The following is a 15,500-nucleotide window of genomic DNA, read 5'->3' as shown; positions in this document are numbered from 1 at the left end:
ACACTCTAACCACCTGCTTTACATTGCATTCCACGAGGAGCCTGCCTGTTACGTGAATGCAGTAAGAAGCCAAGGTAAGTTGCTTGCTAGCATTAAACTTATCTTATAAAAAACAATCAATCAATCAAATCATAATCACTAGTTAACTACACATGGTTGATGATATTACTAGTTTATCTAGACTGTCCTGCGTTGCATATAATCGATGCGGTGCGCATTCGCGAAAAAGATTGCTCCAACTTGTACCTAACCATAAACATCAATGTCTTTCTTAAAATCAATACACAAGTATATATTTTTAAACCTGCATATTTAGTTAATATTACCTGCTAACATGAATTTCTTTTAACTAGGGAAAATGTGTCACCTCTGCAACAGAGTCGGGGTATATGCAGCAGTTTGGGCCGCCTGGCTCGTTGCGAACTGCGTGAATACTATTTCTTCCTAACAAAGACAGCCAACTTCGCCAAACGGGGGATGATTTAACAAAAGCGCATTTGCGAAAAAAGCACAATCGTTGCACGACTGTACCTAACCATAAACATCAATGCCTCTCTTAAAATCAATACACAGAAGTATATATTTTTAAACCTGCATATTTAGCTAAAAGACATCCAGGTTAGCAGGCAATATTAACCAGGTGAAATTGTGTCACTTCTCTTCCGTTCATTGCACGCAGAGTCAGGGTATATGCAACAGTTTGGGCCGCCTGGCTCATTGCGAACTAATTTGCCAGAATTTTACGTAATTATGACATAACATTGAAGGTTGTGCAATGTAACAGGAATATTTAGACTTATGGATGCCACCCGTTAGATAAAATACAGAACGGTTCCGTATTTCACTGAAAGAATAAACGTGATAGTTTCCGGATTCTATCATATTAATGACCTAAGGCTCGTGTTTCTGTGTGTTATTATGTTATAATTAAGTCTATGATTTGATAGAGCAGTCTGACTGAGCGATGGTAGGCAGCAGCAGGCTCGTAAGCATTCATTCAAAACAGCACTTTACTGCGTTTTGCCAGCAGCTCTTCGCAATGCATTGCGCTGTTTATGACTTCAAGCCTGTCAACACCCAAGATTAGGCTGGTGTAACTGATGTGAAATGGCTGGCTAGTTAGTGGGTGCGCGCTAATAGAACATCCAATAGTCAAAGGTATATGAAATACAAATCGTATAGAGAGAAATAGTCCTATAATTCCTATAATAACTGCAACCTAAAACTTCTTAGCTGGGAATATTGAAGACTCATGTTAAAAGGAACCACCAGCTTTCATATGTTCTCATGTTCTGAGCAAGGAACTTAAACGTTAGCTTTCTTACATGGCACATAATGCACTTTTACTTTCTTCTCCAACACTTTGTTTTTGCATTATTTAACCTGTTGGGGCTACAGGTTAGCAATGAACCCCGAGACGGGATTGCTAACAAGGCTGCAAATTCAAAACATCAAAAATCTAATAATTTCAATTTCTCAAACAAGCAACTATTTTACACCATTTAAAAGATAAACATCTCCTTATTCCAACCACATTGTTCGATTTTCAAAGAGGCTTTACGGCAAAAGCATAAAGTTAGATTATGTTAGGACAGTACATAGCCACAAAAGTACAAACATCCATTTTCAATTCAAGGTCAGGCGTCACCAAAAGCAGAAACCAGCTAAGATTATGCACTAACCTTTGGCAATCTCCATCAGATGACACTCCTAGGACATTATGTTATACAATACATGCATTTTTTGTTCCATCAAGTTCATATTTATATCCAAAAACAGCATTTACAGTCGCGGTGAAATTAAGAATTTTTTCCGGCTCGAATGCTCCCAGTGAATCCAGCGTTACAAATCACGGAATTACTATTCGAAAACTTTGGTAAATTATAATATTGTCATTCAAAGAATAATATATTATCATCTCGTAATTGCTACCGAATGGCCAGATCTCAAAATAACATTACTGGGAAAATCACATTTTGCAATAAACGGGGTACTATGCTAAGAACAATAGGCTATGCTATACAGTTAGCATCATCTAATATCGATAATAACATTGTAAATATCCCCTTACCTTTGATTATCTCCATCAGAAGGCACTGCCAGGCATCCCAGGTCCAGAACAAATGTGGTTTCTTTTGACAAAGTTCATAATTTATGTCCAAATAACACCAAATAGTTAGCGTTCAGTAGGCTCCCACAAAACGTGGTGGGGGGGGGTGTAAAATCACGCCGAAAAGCAAAAAAAAACCTAGTAAATAATCTATTTACGTTCGTTCAAACATGTCAAACGTTGTTTAGCATTAATCTTTTGGTCCATTTTTAACGTGAAACATCAGTAAAATTTTCACACAACCTATCAAGTGTCTAGATAAACGATTATGACAAACTCCCTCTTCTCAGATTTATGCGCAGGCGCAAAAAAATGAAGTGACGACATGTCAACTTCCCTGCATTCTAATTTGCTCTCTGTTTATCATAGACGCTTCAAACAACTTTATAAAGATCGTTGACATCTAGTGGAAGCCGTAGGAGTTGCGAAATGAATCCTTTCTCACTATGGTATCTATAAAACAATGACACTAAATAGTACAGTCACAAAATTCAATTTTTTTTGCCTGCAATATGAGTTTTGTTATACTTACAGACACCATTCAAACTGTTTTAGAAACTTCAGAGTGTTTTCTATCCGAATGTGTTAATAATATGCATATCCTGGCTTCTGAGTTGGTGTAGGAGGCAGTTAAAAATGGGCACATATTTTTTTCAAAATTTCTCAATACTGCCCCCTAGCCCCAACAGGTTTTAAAACAAATTGAACATGTTTCATTATTTATTTGAGGCTAAATTTATTTTATTGATGTATTATATTAAGTTCAAATAAGTGTTCATTCAGTATTGTTGTAATTGTCATTATGGGATGGGAGACGAGATGCTGCTGGAAGTGGTGTTGGAGGGCCATTAGGAGGCACTCTTTCCTCTGGTCTAAAATCAAATATCCCAATGCCCCAGGGCAGTGATTGGGGACATTGCCCTGTGTAGGGTGCCGTCTTTCGGATGGGACGTTAAGTAGCATCCAGCGATTTAAGTGTTCATGCCATAGCATGCATGTAAATAATATCCCCATAATCTATAACAGACATAAAAGTAGCTTGCACAATTTGTCTTCTATTTGTAGAGGACAAGTATGTCCTGTTTCTATAGAGGAAGCCTAGCTTGATTTTTAGCCGTTTACAAAGTTCGTCAATATGCATTTTAAAAGACAGTTTATCATCCAACCATATCCCTAAGTATTTATATGCAGAGACCTGATTAATTCGAGAACCATTTAAGCTCGTAAGTGCAAGTGTATTTTCAACCAACTTTTTGAACCTATTAAAAATCATAAAATGTGTTTTCTTTGCATTTAAAACAAGTTTCAGCTGTATAAAAGACCCTTGTAATATCTTAAAATCTGTCTCCAATAGTGATAATGCTTGGTCAGCCGTTGAAACGATAGAGTACATGACAGTGTCATCAGCATATAAAAGAATTTGACACTTTCTTATTTCATCACCGATATTGTTTATGTAGAGAGTGAACAGTAATGGACCAAGTATAGAACCTTGTGGGACCCCTCTAACCAACTCCAATGGCTCTGACTGGATACCGTCGACTCTTACAGCCTGACTTCTATCCTTTAGATAGTCATGACACCAACGACAGGCATCCGGTCCCAGTCCTATTGATGACAGCTTACCCAAAAGTATCGCATGGTCTACAGTGTCAAAAGCTTTAGATAAATCTATGAACAAGGCGGCACAGTACTTTCTATTATCTAGGGCATTAGTAATAGCATTTACAACACGTACAGTGGCCGTAATAGTACTGTGTTTAGGTCTAAAGCCAGATTGATTACTAGAAAGAGTATTGTTAACAGTTAAAAAAGATTGTAGTTGCCTATTCACCAGTGACTAGAATTTTTGTCAAACAGGAGAGCTTAGAGATGGACCGATAATTATCCAATTCACTACCATCACCTCCCTTGAGGAGTGGTAAAACAAAAGCTGTTTTCCAAGATTTAGGAATCTTTCCTACGACAAATGTTTGATTAAAAATATGCGTCACTACACCAGCAATAATAGGTGCCGCACACTTGAGTAAATATGGATCCAGATTGTCAGCGCCTAATGATTTCTTAGAATCTATAGCAGATAGTGCAGATAAGACCTCATCTACTGTGACTTTTTGAAAATTAAAAACCGGATTACTGTTTTCCACGTCAGTTAAAGGCCGAGGGGCTGAAACAATAGACCGGTCAGGATCATGTTGGCCATTTTTTCTTTCAAAAAGAAAACCAGCATAAATAAAATGCTTATTAAAAACATCACAAATTTCAGTTTGGTCACTGATGATCCCAGATTCCGATGTAATTTGCTTCGGCAGGGAAGTCAAGGAGTTTACTTGTTTACGTGAGTTGACAGTTTTCCAGAATTTAGCGTGATCACCAGCAGACTCTGTCATAGCATCAAGAAAATACCTAGATTTTGCCTTTTTTATTCCTCCGGTCCATTTATTTCTCAATTGCCTAAAAAGCAGCCAATCAGCTGTTTCACCAGTTTTCCTCGCCAAGGCCCATGCTTGATTCTTTTGCAGGAAAAGGATTTTCAAATCAGAGGAGACCCAAGGATTAGTTCGATTTTTTACCCTAAGTCGCATTAACGGGGCGTGTTTATCAGCCATGAAGGTAAAAATTGATGAAAAGAAAGAGAACGCTAAAACTGGGTCCATTATGCAGTTTACGGATAAAAGCTCTGAATAATAAAGGTCATGGATAAAGGCTTGCTCTGAGAAGTGTTTATAATTTCTCTTTAGAATTATACGTGGGTCAGGGTTTTTTAGCCTAGTATCTCTGATACATGCAATAGGGCAGTGGTCACTGATGTCATTAGCAAATAACCCACTAGCTATATATTTGTGAGGTGTATTTGTTAAGATAAGGTCTATTAATGTAGATTTTTGGGGGTCTTTTGGATTAGGACGGGTAGGTATAGTTATTAGTTGAGTAAGATTTAGTTCGTTAAAAATATTTTTTTATTTAAACGATGCTGGCATCAGCCAGTCCAGATTGAGATCTCCGATAATCAATAATTCAGAGTTTACATAATTAGACATTAACTCAAACAATTTTCTTAGTGCAGATACCGGAGCTGAGGGTGGGCGATAAACCCCCGCTAGCATTAGTAGTGCGTTATGACCAAGGACCACATTTAGAACTAAGCATTCATATTGTTTCGGAACAGAAGTTGAAATGGGCACAGTGACATCTAGGTTGCATTTAACATATAGGGCAATACCTCCTCCTCTACCCACTCTGTCTGCTCTGAAGATATTGTAACCAGCTAATAGAACATCTGAGTCTGGAACAGAGACACAGAGCCAGGATTCAGATATAATCATTATGTCAGCATGTGATTGTGAGACCAGTATTTCAATCAAATCTAGCTTTTGGATCAAGCTTCTAGCATTCAAATGAATAATTCCTTAGAGACTTATCCAGAAAGACTCAGAGCTGTAATCGCTGCCAAAGGTGATTCTACAAAGTATTGACTCAGGGGTGTGAATACTAATGTAAATGAAACATATCTGTATTTCATTTTCAATAAATGTGCAATAAATTCTAAAAACATATTTTCACTTCGTCATTATGGGGTATTGTGTGTAGATGGGTGAGAGAAAACAAATATTTAATACATTTTCAATTCAGGCTGTAACAAAACAAAATGTGGAATAAGTCAAGAGGTATGAATACTTTCTGAAGGTATTGTAGCCTAGCCAGAATCCGACTGGACGTCATTCCTTGGAAAAATCCAGGAGAGCTTCATAAAAAAAACAACTAATGCCAACAGTTTTTTCTGAGTGCACAAATCAGTATGCCTACCTACCAAAGTCCAGCACTACTACCGCCCTTGTTAAAGCCACACACTCCTGGCTGACAGCTACCGACTCCACAAAAACAACAATGGTGAGGGTGTTACTTGCTGATATGTCAAAAGCCATTGATCGAATAGATCAAAGCTCCTGCAACATCTGTCTGACATTGAACTGTGTCCAAGGTTACTAGCCTGGCTCCACAGCTACACCACAGGAAGAATGCAGAGGGTGATGGCAAATGGCACTTTTAGCCCTTGGTCAGAGGTCACCTCTGGTGTGCCACAGGGGGCGCGGTTGCACCATATCTGTTTCTCCTTCACATGTCCACCCGAAAAGTTGTCTTCAGTGACACTCTGGACACTGGACGATGTAGGGCTGTCCCGAGCCATACCATTGACCAGCATCAAAGAGGACATTTCCATGGGCTTGGAGGCAAAGCAGCTGGAAGAGTGGGCCACATCCAACAACATGCTTCTGAATGGGAAAAAGTCTGTGGAAATTTGGACATGTTATTTCTAGAGATCATCCACAACCCACATCACTAATCCTAGAAGGACAGGAAGTACCAGTGGTAACAACAACTAAGTATCTTGGTTTTCATCTAGACTCTAACCTCAGTGGTGACACACGTGGAGCAGTCAGTGAGGAAGGTCTCAAAATGCCTGCACTTTTTGAATGGTCTTGCCAGAAATGGCCTACCCACTGAAGATCTGGTCACAGTCTATACTATACTGGTTAGACCTTGTCTGAAATACGATGGAGTGATGTTAGTTGGATGCAGTAAAAAGCAGCAGGCCCAACTAGACAGGGTGCAGAGGAGGGCCTTGAGGACCATCTCCAGAGTTGGAGCAGTCCAACCACAGCTCCCCTCACTGCAGAGCAGGCGAGAGCAGACCGCAGTGCATCTGGTGAAGGACATGCACACTCTTGACCATCCACTGAATGACCTGCTCCCTCCAAAAAGAGGTAACTGCACCACCAGGCTCCTGAGAAACAGCCATCAACTGTCCTGCATAACTGCCCAAACGAACCGCCTGTGAAAACGCCACTCTACCCACTGCTATCAGACTGTATAATAACTCTAGCTCTTAAATGGTTCTCCCAAAAATTATATACTGCTCAAAAAAATAAAGGGAACACTTAAACAACACAATGTAACTCCAAGTCAATCACACTTCTGTGAAATGAAACTGTCCACTTAGGAAGCAACACTGATTGACCAGAAATTTCACATGCTGTTGTGCAAATGGAATAGACAACAGGTGGAAATTATAGGCAATAAGCAAGACACCCCCAATAAAGGAGTGGTTCAGCAGGTGGTGACCACAGACCACTTCTCAGTTCCTATGCTTCCTGGCTGATGTTTTGGTCACTTTTGAATGCTGGCGGTGCTTTCACTCTAGTGGTAGCATGAGACGGAGTCTACAACCCACACAAGTGGCTCAGGTAGTGCAGCTCATCCAGGATGGCACATCAATGCGAGCTGTGGCAAGAAGGTTTGCTGTGTCTGTCAGCGTAGTGTCCAGAGCATGGAGGCGCTACCAGGAGACAGGCCAGTACACCAGGAGACGTGGAGGAGGCTGTAGGAGGGCAACAACCCAGCAGCAGGACCGCTACCTCCGCCTTTGTGCAAGGAGGAGCAAGCGGAGCACTGCCAGAGCCCTGCAAAATGACCTCCAGCAGGACACAAATGTGCATGTGTCTGCTCAAACGGTCAGAAACAGACTCCATGAGGGTGGTATGAGGGCCCGACGTCCACAGGTGGGGGTTGTGCTTACAGCCCAACACCGTGCAGGACGTTTGGCATTTGCCAGAGAACAACAAGATTGGCAAATTCGCCACTGGCACCCTGTGCTCTTCACAGATGAAAGCAGGTTCACACTGAGCACGTGACAGACGTGACAGAGTCTGGAGACGCCGTGGAGAACATTCTGCTGCCTGCAACATCCTCCAGCTTGACCGGTTTGGCAGTGGGTCAGTCATGGTGTGGGGTGGCATTTCTTTGGGGGGCCGCACAGCCCTCCATGTGCTCGCCAGAGGTAGCCTGACTGCCATTAGGTACCGAGATGAGATCCTCAGACCCCTTGTGAGACCATATGCTGGTGCGGTTGGCCCTGGGTTCCCCCTAATGCAAGACAATGCTAGACCTCATGTGGCTGGAGTGTGTCAGCAGTTCCTGCAAGAGGAAGGCATTGATGCTATGGACTGGCCCGCCCGTTCCCCAGACCTGAATCCAATTGAGCACATCTGGGACATCATGTCTCGCTCCATCCACCAATGCCACGTTGCACCACAGACTGTCCAGGAGTTGGCGGATGCTTTAGTCCAGGTCTGGGAGGAGATCCCTCAGGAGACCATCCGCCACCTCATCAGGAGCATGCCCAGGCGTTGTAGGGAGGTCATACAGGCACGTGGAGGCCACACACACTACTGAGCCTCATTTTGACTTGTTTTAAGGACATTACATCAAAGTTGGATCAGCCTGTGGTGTGGTTTTCCACTTTAATTTTGAGTGTGACTCCAAATCCAGACCTCCATGGGTTGATAAATTGGATTTCCATTGATTATTTTTGTGTGATTTTGTTGTCGGCACATTCAACTATGTAAAGAAAAAAGTATTTAATAAGATTATTTCTTTCATTCAGATCTAGGATGTGTTGTTTAAGTGTTCCCTTTATTTTTTTGAGCAATGTATATTTTTTTAAATCCCATTTTAATATTTACATTGCTCAATGAAAAATGTCCTGTAATGTTTTCAATTGTTCAATATTCTATGCATGTCACGTATTATGTATTATGTATTTTAAATTAGTGTTTTGCAATGATTAATAATGTAAATTCTGCATTTCTTCAGTTTCATCTGTGAGCAAGAATAAATCAGCTCAAACTCTTCATTAAGTTCTCTCTCTAGTCGGAATGCTGCTATGACACGATCAAGACTGCTCGGGGCCGGCGAGAGATATGGCTCGGAAAAAGTACCTCAATCCAGGAATGGAATACAGCGGTGTACTCCTAATTATCCCAACTGACAAATTGAGAAGTTTGAAATACTGCTAGTTGTTAATGAATGTTAGTTTTTCGTCAGCATGCTAGGCTAGCTAATCCTTTAGCAACCCATTGGATTCCATGAAAAGGCGATGCCTAGCGTTGGGGTGAGTAGCTACAGGAAGTGTTGTCGAATCCAATAGGCTACTCCAGTCAATATAGAGATTGTTATATGGGGTGATAATTTATTTTTTTATTTCACCTTTATTTAACCAGGTAGGCAAGTTGAGAACAAGTTCTCATTTACAATTGCGACCTGGCCAAGATAAAGCAAAGAAGTTCGACACATACAACAACACAGAGTTACACATGGAGTAAAACAAACATACAGTCAATAATACAGTAGGAAAATAAGTCTATATACAATGTGAGCAAATGAGGTGAGATAAGGGAGGTAAAGGCAAAAAAGGCCATGGTGGCAAAGTAAATACAATATAGCAAGTAAAACACTGGAATGCTTAAAGCTAGTGAGGGAGATAAGTGTTTCCAGTTTCAGAGAATTTTTTAGTTCGTTCCTGTCATTGGCAGCAGAGAACTGGAAGGAGAGACGGCCAAATGAGGAATTGGCTTTGGGGGTGACCAGAGAGATATACCTGCTGGAGCGCGTGCTACAGGGGGGTGCTGCTATGGTGACCAGTGAGCTGAGATAAGGGGGGACTTTACCTAGCAGCGTCTTGAAGATGACCTGGAGCCAGTGGGTTTGGCGACGAGTATGAAGCGAGGGCCAGCCAACGAGAGCGTACAGGTCGCAGTGGTGGGTAGTATATGGGGCTTTGGTGACAAAACGGATGGCACTGTGATAGACTGCATCCAGTTTATTGAGTAGGGTATTGGAGGCTATTTTGTAAATGACATCGCCGAAGTCGAGGATCGGTAGGATGGTCCGTTTTACGAGGGTATGTTTGGCAGCATGAGTGAAGGATGCTTTGTTGCGAAATAGGAAGCCAATTCTAGATATAAGTTTGGATTGGAGATGTTTGATGTGAGTCTGGAAGGAGAGTTTACAGTCTAACTAGACACCTAGGTATTTGTAGTTGTCCACATATTCTAAGTCAGAACAGTCCAGAGTAGTGATGCTGGACGGGCGGGCAGGTGCGGGCAGCGATCGGTTGAAGAGCATTACATTTAGTTTTACTTGTATTTAAGAGGAGTTGGAAGCCACGGAAGGAGAGTTGTATGGAATTGAAGCTTGTTTGGAGGGTTGTTAACACAGTGTCCAAAGAAGGGCCAGAAGTATATAGAATGGTATCGTCTGTGTAGAGGTGGATCAGAGACTCACCAGCAGCAAGAGCGACCTCATTGATGTATACAGAGAAAAGAGTTGGCCCAAGAATTGAACCCTGTGGCACCCCCATAGAGACTGCCAGAGGCCCGGACAACAGGCCATCCGATTTGACACATTGAAATCTATCAGAGAAGTAGTTGGAGAACCAGGTGAGGCAATCATTTGAGAAACCAAGGCTATTGAGTCTGCCGATGAGGATGTGGTGATTGACAGAGTAGAAAGCCTTGGCCAGGTCAATGAATACGGCAGCACAGTATTATTTTTTATCGATGGTGGTTACGATATCGTTTAGGACTTTGAGCATGGCTGAGGTGCACCCATGACCAGCTCTGAAACCAGATTCCATAGCGGAGAAGGTGCGGTGGGATTCGAAATGGTCGGTAATCTGTTTGTTGACTTGGCTTTCGAAGACCTTAGAAAGGCAGGGTAGGATAGATATAGGTCTGTAGCAGTTCGGGTCAAGAATGTCCCCCCCTTTGAAGAGGGGGATTACCGCAGCTGCTTTCCAATCTTTGGGAATCTCAGACGACACGAGAGGTTGTACAGGCTAGTAATAGGGGTTGCAACAATTTCGGCAGATCATTTTAGAAAGAAAGAGTCAAGATTGTCTAGCCCGGCTGATTTGTAGGGGTCCAGATTTTGCCGCTTTTTCAGAACATCAGCTGACTGGATTTTGGAGAAGGAGAACTGGGGAAGGCTTGGGCGCATAGCTGTGGGGGGTGCAGTGCTGTTGACCGCGGTAGGGGTAGCCAGGTGGAAAGCATGGCCAGCCGTAGAAAAATGCTTATTGAAATTCTCAATTATAGTGGATTTATCGGTGGTGACAGTTTCCTATCCTCAGTGCAGTGGGCTGCTGGGAGGAGGTGTTCTTATTCTCCATAATAAATAACATTGTCGCTGCTGCAAGTTAGCTAGCTAGTGTTGGCTGTAGCGGAGTTGTCTTGGCGTCTCTCTCTCCCTCAGTCTGCTCGCTCCCATCTCTCTTTCCTGTTCTTCCACAGCTGCAACAATAAAGTACCATCTTCTCCCTCGCATAGCTGGGTTCAGGTTTAAAACGTAGGTTTTTAAAAACCACATGTATTTCAAATATCCGGATATCAGACAAAAATGAATGTTACTATTCGAATAGTAAAAGTATTTCAAACTCCCATCCCTACTTTCTGCATAGGTTATTATATACCTATTTACCTGTTCAATTGTCATTTTAACTAATGATGGACATTGATTATTTTAGAACTTTTATGCCTTAGTAGTTTTGTACAACTGCCACACTGGTGTATAGTATAATAACCCAACAATTTAACCAATTTTAGTATTTTCTTTACTCTGCCTGGTTAAGTCAGTGTGCACCCTCCGAAAAATACTGCTGACAGTTATTTTTTGAAAAAATAATGATAAACGTGAGCTTAAAAATGAAGTTAGGTAATTAATTTAAAATCTTAAGAAAAAAAACAGGGCAAATATGAGGGACGTCTCTGAGGCATGGGTCTTTTCAAACTCCGAAACAATTTTCAGTTGAGCATTTAGCAGTCATGCATGACACAGCATAAAGTAGGCGTTGCAGCCAGTTCCACTGAACTGCATCTTGGGAGGTATCGACTGGGTGGTAATGTTTCAAGCATTATCATGTGTGTCAAATACGTCAGTTTATTGTAGGCTATTTCCAAGATAACTGGGCTGTTATTGTCAATAGACGTTCACTTTCGTTTTCGGCCTTGCGCCATAAGTAACTATTCGAAACTGTATTTATATTTGCTTGTAGGCGTGTTTTCTTTTATGCCCTCTATAAATACAGTTTAATTTAAGATTCATTTTAGTTTCCTGTTTTGTTGATGATAATGATGATGATTAGTCTTTCTGTATGTCATGGTTGGTTGCGATCATATAAACCCATCATTGAGTCGGACACATCGGCAGGTGTCTCTCCTTCAAGTGTTAGAATCTGTATGGACTTGTTTAAGAATATAACACAACAATGATTTCATGGGGAGAGGATAGTCGTAATGGCTTTGGTTTAGATACGACAAGAACGGATATTAGTTGCGTTAATTTGATACACCTTAAATCTAAAATTCAGGGTCTGTCCGCAGGTAACAGTGTGGTCGCGTTTATCAGAAATAATGGGAGACTAGTGTCTGTCGCACAGATTCAAGAGGACCAAGATGGGAGAAGATTCACAGGGAAACTGAGTAGGTCTAATCTCCTTTCCAATCAATTTTTATAAAATATTTTCTTGAGTTGCCCAATCATATGTTTTATGTGCTTTAGAGAGTGTGAAACGTAAGGAGACGATTCGGGCTCTGAGTTGTGGAGATTCTCATGCTGTTTTACTGTCAGAAGAGGGCCGGGTTCTCTGCTAGGGGACACAACAAGTACAGTATACATTACACAATAGCATATGTGTTGACTTTTGTTAAATATATTGAAATAATCAAGGTCCAGACCGAAGACCCTGAACAGTACATTATTTGAAACAGGTGTGTTAGTGTTGGGTTTAAACAAAAGTCTTCACACTCAGTAGCTCGCTCAGGCTGTAGCTGGAGACTCCTGATTTATCTATTATCAACCTCATTTTTTGGTGTTTTTATGTGAAAAAAATAAAGAAAAGTACAGAAATGTGCTTTTTCTGTCTAAAAACTATTTTAACCAGGATGAGAGAGAACAATGTGACATGTGTTTGAGGGTTATGTGTTGTAAATAATTATAAAAAATAATATATAATAATAACAATAAAACAAACCCAATTTTCTGTAGACAGACATGCCCCAGCTCCTGTTGATTGCCTGAATCTGAAGAAGAGTGTTTTGATTTCATGTGGAGGAGAACATACTGCCGTTCTGACAAAGGTTGTATATCTGTCTGACATAATTACACTTTTCCCTATCATTTGAACTAAATGTTGTTTGGACCATACAATATGTCTACATTTTATGTGTGTTTATTTATATTGGTGTCTCAATGTTCGCTGCAGCCAGCAACTGGAACAAGCTGCAACAAGCACTCAAACTGGACAGTTTTATCTCTTCATTCAAAGACTCAATTATGGACACTCTTACTGACAGTTGTGGCTGCTTTGCATGATGTATTGTTGTCTCTACCTTCTTGCCCTTTGTGCTGTTGTCTGTGCCCAATAATGTTTGTACCATGTTTTGTGCTGCTACCATGTTGCGCTGCTGCCATGTTGTGTTGCTACCATGTTGCTGTCATGTTGTGTTGCTACCATGCTGTGTTGTCATGTGTTGCTGCCATGCTGTGTTGTTGTCTTAGGTCTCTCTTTATGTAGTGTTGTCTCATGTCGTGATGTGTTTTCTCCTATATTTTTATTTAATTAAATTATATTTTTAATCCCAGACCCCGTCCCAGACGGGGGGACCTTTTGGTAGGCTGTCATTGTCAATAACAATTTGTTCTTAACTGACTCGCCTAGTTAAATAATGTTGAAATAAAAAAAGAAATGAAATGTTTTAGTTTTTAGTTCCCTGGAATTTTGCATTGAAACATCCTCATTAACGTAGAGGAAAACACTGTATGATAACTGTCTGGGTTGATTTTGTTCTAGGGAGGTGTGGTGTTCACATTTGGCTCAGGCCGCTATGGACAGCTTGGACACAACTCTCTCCGAGATGAACTACGACCTCGAGTGGTGGGGCAACTCTGGGGGTCAATGGTGACCCAGATAGCCTGTGGAAGGTAGGCTACACTTATTACACATGATCTGGAATTGACAAAATGTTTTGACACAACAAAAATTGTGATGTAGAACCTGTTTGGTTATTTTCATCTTAGCATAAGACCTTTTTAGAAGTCATTGTTGATTTGAGAAATGTTTTCTCTGTCCGTTTGCCACATTAGACACCACACATTAGCATTTGTGGGGCCCTCCAATAAGATCTACTAATTTGGGTGCGGAGAGCAAGGGTAGCTGGGAAATGCAGTAAAGATTGATCAGTCTGTGCCCCTACCAGTACAACTGCCAGGTAAAACATTCATTTATGGTATACCATTAGCCAGAGTACACGCATTTTCAGAACAGATCAAACCTGAATAAAAGTCAACTCAACAAATGCTTATTTGACAATACTCAACTAAAATAACATGAAGTAAAACATGAAATAGCATTAACTTGATAATCAACTATTTTTGTCAACATTTCAGACCAGATTGATGACCAGAAAATTGAACACATTTTTGCTGGAGGAAACCATTCCTTTGCATTGTGCACTCTTGGTCAGGTATGGACACAATTTGCTTTGAAACAATGAGTTAGCAAAACAGGACATAGTTTGTCCTTTATACTTAACATTGCTGTGATACGTTTCATCACTTTGTCATCTTCCCAGGAGTCTGAAGAAAGGTCTAACAATCTCAGGTCAAGTGTGGGCAAAGTGACACAACAAACTATAGATGAAGAAATCATTGACAAATGGATCTCAGAATGTGATTCAAAATCATGGAAAAAAGGACAGAAGTAAGTATGATATAAGTAACTATCATTTACTGTTGTTATTTCCTTATTTTGTTTATGTACGGTCAAATACTGAACTGAAAGATTACTCAAACTTGTATTTGCAGGGAAATCACCAAAATGTTTTCTTCTGCATCATGCTTAAATGGGAGTTTTCTTGATAAAAGGTAACAGTATATAATATTGGTTCAAATGATTGACTTGTGTTTGAAATATTACATTATCAAAGTATACTGATTTAAATATTTAAATATTATACATTTTTTTCTTGCTTTTATTAGTTGTGACAAACATTACCAAACCTCACCAAAACAGTCTGGCCTGGATTCTTCACTCGTCCAAGGCGCATTCCGGAAGCTGGCGAAAAAGGACAAAGTTTTGACTGAGGTATTCTGTCAACATATTTATATAATATACCGGTATACTCGAAACACTGATCTCCCTCACTAGCTTTAAGCACCAGCTGTCAGCGCAGCTCACAGATCACTGCACCTGTACATAGCCCATCTATAATTTAGCCTAAACAACTACCTCTTCCCCTACTGTATTTATTTATATATTTTGCTCCTTTGCACCCCATTATTTCTAGTTCTACTTTGCACTTTCTTCCACTACAAATCTACCATTCCAGTGTTTTACATTTACGTCATCCAGTGTTTTACATTTACGTTTTACTTGCTATATTGTATTTACTTTGCCACCATGGCCTTTTTTGCCTTTACCTCCCTTATCTCACCTCATTTGCTCACATTGTATATAGACTTATTTTTCTACTTTATTATTGACTGTAAGTTT

At 40.6% G+C, this 15,500-nt stretch overlaps 1 pseudogene; it reads left to right on the top strand.

The window, feature by feature from the left end:
• The first annotated feature begins 11,745 nt into the window (after window positions 1-11,745).
• LOC106602650 (probable E3 ubiquitin-protein ligase HERC3) overlaps window positions 11,746-15,500 on the top strand; it is a 44,009-nt pseudogene continuing 40,254 nt past the window's right edge.

This window comes from Salmo salar, chromosome ssa04 (assembly GCF_905237065.1).
Source record: "Salmo salar chromosome ssa04, Ssal_v3.1, whole genome shotgun sequence".
Lineage (NCBI taxonomy): Eukaryota > Metazoa > Chordata > Actinopteri > Salmoniformes > Salmonidae > Salmo > Salmo salar.
This window is presented reverse-complemented; position numbering and strand designations above follow the sequence as displayed.